At 37.6% G+C, this 8,013-nt stretch overlaps 1 pseudogene; it reads left to right on the forward strand.

Annotated features, from left to right (window-relative positions):
• The first annotated feature begins 2,602 nt into the window (after nt 1-2,602).
• Nucleotides 2,603-3,553, forward strand: LOC101345538 (olfactory receptor-like protein DTMT; annotated as a pseudogene).
• The last annotated feature ends 4,460 nt before the right edge of the window (nt 3,554-8,013 follow it).

The following is an 8,013-nucleotide window of genomic DNA, read 5'->3' on the forward strand; positions in this document are numbered from 1 at the left end:
CTAGTTTAATCAATGAAAATTAGGCATTGATTTTTCTTCTTCTATGATGACCTTATATGTCATATTTTCTTTTTAAATAGATTTGAACTTGATTGCTTATTTGACACAAAAGTTATTTAGGAGAATCTTTCTTAATAGCCAAGTAGTTTACATTAACTTTTTTTGTTATTAGTTTTTCATTTTACTGCATTATATTCAGAATGTGGTCTTTTATTTTTAAACTATAATCTATCCTGCAAGAATTTATTGTACTTCATTTTCCATCAGGTGGTATGAAGAACAAATAAAGATGACAACTAAGCCAAATATAGAAGTATACAACTTGACACTCACAATGAACAAAATACACATGGTCTTTACCCTCATGGAGGGTCCTCTCTAGAGGGTTGTCTTAGGCTGGGTTCTTTAGAGAAGCAAGACCAGTAAAGTGTATAAATATATATATAGAGAGAGATTATATCAAGGAAAAAGCTCATGTGATTGTAGAGGCTAGAAAGTCCCAAGTCCGTGGATCAGTGTAGAGGCCTCTCCCAAGTTACACAGCTGCAGAAGCTGGCAAGCCCCAGATCGGAAGGTAGGAGAGCAGGGCTCCCACTCACAGGCTGTGCAGATCGACGAATCCCAGGTACGGCAGATAAGCTGACAGCTGAAGTCCCAAGAACGGGAGATGAGATGACAGGAAGCAGCCGCAGGATCCAGAGAGAGCAAAAAGCCAGAATATCTGCTTATATACAGATACAGGCCACACGCCCAAGGAGACTCCCTTTCATCTGATTGGCTACTCACAGTATATTCAATCATGGGAGTGATTACATTAAAACACAGAGAATCATGGCCCAGCCAAGCTGACACACAATCTTAACCATCACAAGGGTATATTATATTAAGCAGCCCCAATGAGATTTGAGCTCATGACTACTGATTTAGAAGACGGACTCCAAATGCTTGGCTAGGGAAACACTGAATGCCAACCCTTTGGCTCAGGGGCATCCAGAGAAACAACGGGAGAAGCCCAACGTTAATCATCGCTCTAATTTCTTGAGCAAATATTGGAATTAATGTTTTTATTTTCCTTTCTGAAAACCAACTATTTCATTAAAATCATCAAGTTTATTGGCATAGAGTTACATATGTTATTTTAAAGTTTTCTTTTTCTACGCTGAATCAAGGCTTGCGTCTTATCTTGCTGCCTTCTGGTGACATTGCCAAGTTCTCTTTCTTCTTGGGATCCACTGACAGTTCGCCTACCCTCCCTCTGCCCCCTCATTCAAGGGAATCTGTTTTTGATTTTCTGGGAAGAAGTTTCATTTCACCTTCCAATTCTGATCAAGAATTTTCTTCTATACCAGCAGATTCTGTCCTCACACAGGGCCTCAGTCTTCTGGAAATAAAAGCCAGGAAAATTTGTGATGTATTTCTGCTTTCCTGCCACGTCACTTTCCTGAGGAAATGAGCACAGAATTGACTAACCACCTGAATGCGGGGAAGAGAAAGTGGAAACCAAGGAAACAAAAAACTTCAAAGGTTAATGTCTCAAAAATTATTCCATCATGTCATTTTTTGGAGATATTCACAAAATGAGAGAGTTCAAGGGCCATGTTTAATTCTCTATGCCATGAACTGATTGCTTTGCACTGCGTTTTTGATGGTTTCCAACGCTTCCAAGACATTCATTTTGTGCTCCTCCACCACAAGGAGATCTTTTGCTTGCCCTGCTGCTGTGTTCTGTGATCAAGACGAAGTGGTTGCATTTCTGAATAACTGGAAGCTCACTGCTGGTATTCCTTTTTAATTACTAGGTGTGTGAATAAAAAACATTTCCCACGCCCTTCCCCAGAATGCTTTACTCTCAGAACTCATTCTGTCTCCGCTCCATCTATAAAACTTTATCTCAATAATACATACCAACCCGCAATATGTATCTGTCCTGGAAGCACTCCTCACTAAAAGTCAATATCTGAAGTTACACAGCCTGTGCTTAAATCCCAGCTCTGTTGCTTAATAGGTGTGGGATCTTGGATGAGTTACTTAATGAGTGTAAGCTTCAATTTCTTTAAGTATAAAATGAAGATAATAGTACCTGCTTCATAGGGTTGCTGTGAAAAGTAAATGATTTAATGCATATTAAGTTTTAGCCTAATGTTTGGCACAGAGTAAGCACTGACAAACATTGTCCTGGTCTTATCACTATCATCACCGTCACAATCACCACCATCATCATTCCTGAGTGATAAGAATAGTGACTTGCTTAATGACTGATGTCATATTATTTTCATCCTTAAACTAGAGGTATACAAAGGTGTTTTCTCAGACTATTTCCTACCTTGTTTTAGACCCTGCTGATCTGATCCGACCCATGGTGCAGTTATGGAACATTCTTATGGAATTCTGGAATATGGTTAAATTTGACTCATAACTTCATATGCTGTTGTAGTTTTTCTTTATGTAAATATTTGTTTATATAGTTGGGAGAAGACTTATGACTTATAGACATTTAATTAAAAATATCTTTCTGAAAGTTCTGCAATGTATATATGTGTATAGTATATTCATACTTTCATACAAGTTAATATTAATTTTTACAAGGTAAAACAAAAGCAACATGGAAAGGAGAAACCAAACTGTTGTCTCAGAGTTCCCTCTTCTGGGCCTGCCCATTGAGCCAGAGCAGCGAATCCTGTTCTATGCCCTGTTCCTGGCCATGTATCTCACCACTGTCCTGGGGAACCTCGTTATCATCATTCTCATTCAACTGGACTCCCACCTGCACACACCCATGTATTTGTTTCTCAGCAACTTGTCCTTCTCTGACCTCTGCTTCTCCTCTGTGACCATCCCCAAATTCCTGCAGAACATGCAGAGCCAAGTCGCATCCATTCCCTACACAGGCTGCCCGGCCCAGATGTATTTCTTCCTGCTTTTTGCAGACCTGGAGAGCTTCCTCCTTGTGGCCATGGCCTATGACCGCTCTGTGGCCATCTGCTTCCCCCTGCACTACACCACCATCATGAGCCCCTGGCTCTGTCTCTGTCTGGTAGCACTGTCCTGAGTGCTGATCATGTTCATTTCTTTGTTGCACACTTTAGTTATGGCTCGTCTGTCTTTCTGTGTGGACAATGTGATCTCCCACTTTTTCTGTGACATGTCTGCTATGCTGAAGTTGGCCTGCTCTGACATTCAGATGAATGAAATGGTGATATTCATCTTGGGAGGGCTTGTCATTATTGTTCCATTCCTGTTGATCTTTTCTTCCTACATATGACTTGTCTCCTCCCTCCTCAAGGTCCCTTCTGCCAGAAGCATCCAAAAGTCTTTCTCCACCTGTGGCTCCCACCTCTCTGCGGTGTCTCTCTTTTATAGGACGATCATTGGTCTCTACTTATGCCCATCCGCTAATAATTCTACTGTTAAGGAGACTGTCATGGCTGTCATGTACACTGTGGTGACCCCCATGATGAATCCTTTTATTTACAGCCTAAGGAATCAGGATATAAAGGGAGATTTGGGAAGGGTCTTTTCAAAGGGGATAATTCACTTTTCTTTGGGCCAGTAACTCTAAGGATTAAAGTATGTTTTCAAACAGTAGGTGTTAATATTGAAAATTAGTAGTAGTCTGAATAGTCTAGTAGCACCCAGACTTGGCACTTCTAATGTAGCATCCATACTACCTCCAGAGGAAGTTTTCCCACATTTCACTAGGAGATGCTCCATCATGCTTCTTTGATTTATCACCATATCCCAGGCGTTAGGCAGCAGAAGTTCTGACATGCAGTGGACACTCAATAAATTTTATTCAATGTTGAGTAAATACTGCTCTAACTTTGGTGTTTATTATACTCAACCAAACCAAAAACCAAACTTGGTGCTGCCGAGTCAATTCCAACTCATAGTGACTCTATAGGACAGGGTAGAACTGAATCTGTACGTTACTTTCTATGTTTAACCCTAGATATTTTACATTTAAGAAAGATGTTGAGGAGGTCACTATTATGTTTTTTGATAGGGTATTGTTTGCACAGAAAAGTTATTGTTTTGCATGTTGACTTGGCAACTGTTCACCTTATTAAATTCTCTTATTGTTTCTAAAAAGATTTTTTTGTTAAATTTATTGGGTATTGCATCAGAGTTAACATAAGTATGCATATTCATTTCCAATGCTTATTTTTATTATTTCTTTCTCTTGTCTAATTCCATTGGATACTACTTCAAGAATAATGTAAAATGAAAAACAGAAAATAAATGTTGGAGAGGTTGTGGGGAGATTAGAACTCTTATACACTGCTGGTGGGAATGTAAAATGGTACAAGCACTATGGAAAACAATATGGTGCTTCCTTTAAAAGCTAGAATGAGAAATAGCATATGGTCCAGTAATCCCACTCCTTGGAATATATCCTAGGGAAATAAGAGCCGTCACACGAATAGGCATATGCACATTTGTGTTCATTGCAGCATTATTTACAATAGCAAAAAGATGGAAACAACCTAAGTGCCCACCAACAGAAGAACGAATAAACAAATTATGGGACACACAATGGAATATTATGCAATGATAAAGAACAATGATGAATCTGTGAAACATCTCACAACATGGATGAATCTGGAGGGCATTATGCTGTTTGAAATAAGTCAGCTACAAAAGGACAAATATTGTATGAGACTACTATTATAAAAACTCAATAAAAAGTTTACACACAGAAAGAAACAACCTTTGATGGTTATGAGGGAGGGAAGGAGCGGGAAAGGGAACTCACTAATTAAATAGTAGATAAGTGGTAACTTTGGTGAAGGAAAAGATGGTACACAATATAGGGGAAGTCAGCACAACTTGACCAAGGCAAAGTCATAGAAGCTTCATAGACACATCCAAATTCTCTGTGGGACCTAGTTACTGGGCTGAGGGCTGGGGACCATGGTCCTGGGGACATCTAGTTCAATTGGCATAATATAGTTCGTAAAGAAAATGTTCTACATTTGACTTTGGTGAGTAGTGTCTGGGGTCTTAAAAGCTTGTGAGTGGCCATCTAAGATACATTTGCTAGTCCCATTCCTTCCTGAGCAAAGGAGAATGAAGAAAACCAAAGACACAAGGGAAATATTACTCCAAAGGACCAATGGACCACAAGTAACACAGTCTCCACCAGCCTGACCCCAGAAGAACTAAATGGTGCCCTGCTACCACCATCTACTGCTCTAACAAAGATTACAGTAGAGGGTCCCGGACAGAGCTGGAGAAAAATGTAGAACAAAATTCAGATTCACAAAAAAAAAAAGAAAGATGAGACTGACTGGGCTGACAGAAACTGGACTATGGTCTCCAGACACCCTTTTAATTGAGGTCACTCCTGAAGTTCACCTTCAGCCAAATATTAGACAGGTCTATAAAACAAACAATAACACAAATGAGGAATGTGTTTCTTAGCTCAGTCCTGTATACGTGACCACATGGGCAACATCTGCCCAAAGGAAAAGACAAGAAGGCAGGAAGGGACAGGAAAATTAGACTAATGGAAACAGGGAACCTGAGGAGGAGAAGGGGAAAGTGTTGACATATTGTGAGGATTGCAACCAATGTCACAAAACAATTTGTGTATAAATTGTTGAATGAGAAACTAATTTGCTCTGTAGACTTCCACTTAAAGCACACTAAAAAGCAAAAAAGAATGACGTAAAATAAAGTGTTTTTAAACGACACTCTCCTGTTGTTCTTTACTTTAGATGACTGTTTTCCATATTTCACCATGAAGTATTATGCTTATTGTTCATTTGTGTTGGCTGTTGGCTTATTGTCATGGATTGAATTGTGTCCTCCCAAAATATCTGTCAACTTGGCTAAGCCATGATTCCCAGTCTCGTGTGATTGTCCACCATTTTGTCATCTGACGTGATTTTCCTATGTGTTGTAAATCCTACCTTTATGATGTTAATGAAGCAGGATTAGAAGCAGTTACATTAATGAGGCAGGACTCAATCTACAAGATTAGGTTGTGTTTTAAGTCAATCTCTTCTGAGATATGAAAGACAGAAGCTAGCATTGAGACGCGGGGGGTGGAGGGGAAGGGTGGGGAACCTCATACTACCAAGAAAGTAGTTCCAGGAGCACAGCCCATCTTTTGGACCCAGTGTCCCTGCGCTGAGAATCTCCTAGTCCAGAGGAAGATTTGATGACAAGGACCTTTCTCCAGAGCTGACAGAGAGAGAAAGCCTTTCCCTGGAGCTGACACCCTGAATTTAGACTTCTAGCCTACTAGATTGTGAGAGAATAAACTTAACTTCTGTTTGTTGAAGCCATCCATTTGTGGTATTCCTGTTATAGCAGCACTAGATAACTAAGACATTTATATTATTGCTTATTGACTTTTATTCAACCAATCAGCTTTTAGTTTCAATGACTAAGCTACTGTTATGTTTTATTTCTAGTTCATTAGTTACTGATTTTCTTTTTACTAATTTTAAGTTTCTTTAGTGTTTTTGTTGTTTTATTTTCATAGACTTTGAGTTAAATATTTAATTTATGTAGTCTTCAAGCGTCATTTTTTTCTGTTAAATACTTCTAACAACTCTACATTTTTCTCTAAGTATTAGTTTGGCCATACTCCCAGATATTGATAAAGAGAATTTTCATTGTTGTTTATTTCTTTTTATTATTATTATTTTTTAACTTTTATTTATTTTGTTGTTGTTGAAAATATACACAGCTGTTTATGTCTTCATAGTGTGTAATTTGAATGTTTTCTCTTTTTCCTTAAGAAATATTTTGAAGTATTTTTCCCCTTAAATTTTGGAGAGACTGATTTTTGCGATCAATTGGTTATTAATTTCTCATTTTACTACATTGTAGTCTGAGAGTGTTCTACATCTGTATTTATACATTTTTGATTGATTTTCTGTTTGATTGATTTTTTTGTGTGTGGCTTAGTACATGACTGGTGAGTGTTTGAAAAGAACGTATATCTTACATTTGTTCCATATAAGCTTATATATAATTTTAGAAATATTGTAATAAATAATGAAGTATATGTAATCAGACTATTTAATTGTATTGTTCAAATCCTCTATGTCATTATTTAATTTTTTACCTGCTTGATCTTTTAATTTCTGGAAGTTTTCGTTTAAAGCTACCTATTATGATTATGGTTCTACGGGTTCTCCATGTATTTTTAATATTTTGTTTTATGTCAATAACACATTGTTTAGGGCATTGAATTTCTGATTATTTTATCTTACTGAATCATATTTTTATTATTACTCTATATATGTATATATTAAAAAAAAATTGCTGTTGGGGCGATTCCAACTGATAGCGACCCTATAGGACAGAGTAGAAGTGCCCCATAGAGTTTCCAAGGATCAGCTGGTGGATTCAAACTGCTGACCTTTTGGTTAGCAGCCATAGCCCTTAACCACTATGCCACCAGGGTTTCCATATATATGTATATACACACACATATACATATATATTTCTAATTTAATGCCTTTATCACCTGGAACCCTACTTTGATGAGTTGACACTCTTGCTTTGTGTTTTGTTTATTATATTTATAAAACTGATATGTTTATTTAAACAAAATTTAAACAGTACCAAAAGGCTTACACTGTATTTATCTTTCTAGACCTTCCTATAGGCAAGCACACACATGCATATATTTTTATTCCAAATGTACTGGGGTTCCTTGGTGCTAATCTTACTCAGAACAGTGATACATTTAAAAGAAATGCAAATCTGATACCAAAAAGGCATTAAAAATAATGTAGGATTTGAGTCCTGGCAACATGGTTGACTGAGTGAACATGGATGCTTTCTAACCTTTATACATGTATGGAAAGTTTTGTCTGAAATGAAATAAAAATTTTTTTTCTTTTTTTTATTGTACTTTTGATGAAGGTTTACAGAATAGTTTCTCACTGAACAGCTAGTACACATATTGTTTTACAACAATGGTTAACAACCCCACCACATGTCATCACTGTCCCTTGTCAACCTTGGGTTCCTTATTACCAGCTTTCCTGTCCC

Source organism: Trichechus manatus, unplaced genomic scaffold (assembly GCF_000243295.1).
Source record: "Trichechus manatus latirostris isolate Lorelei unplaced genomic scaffold, TriManLat1.0 scaffold00040, whole genome shotgun sequence".
NCBI lineage: Eukaryota > Metazoa > Chordata > Mammalia > Sirenia > Trichechidae > Trichechus > Trichechus manatus.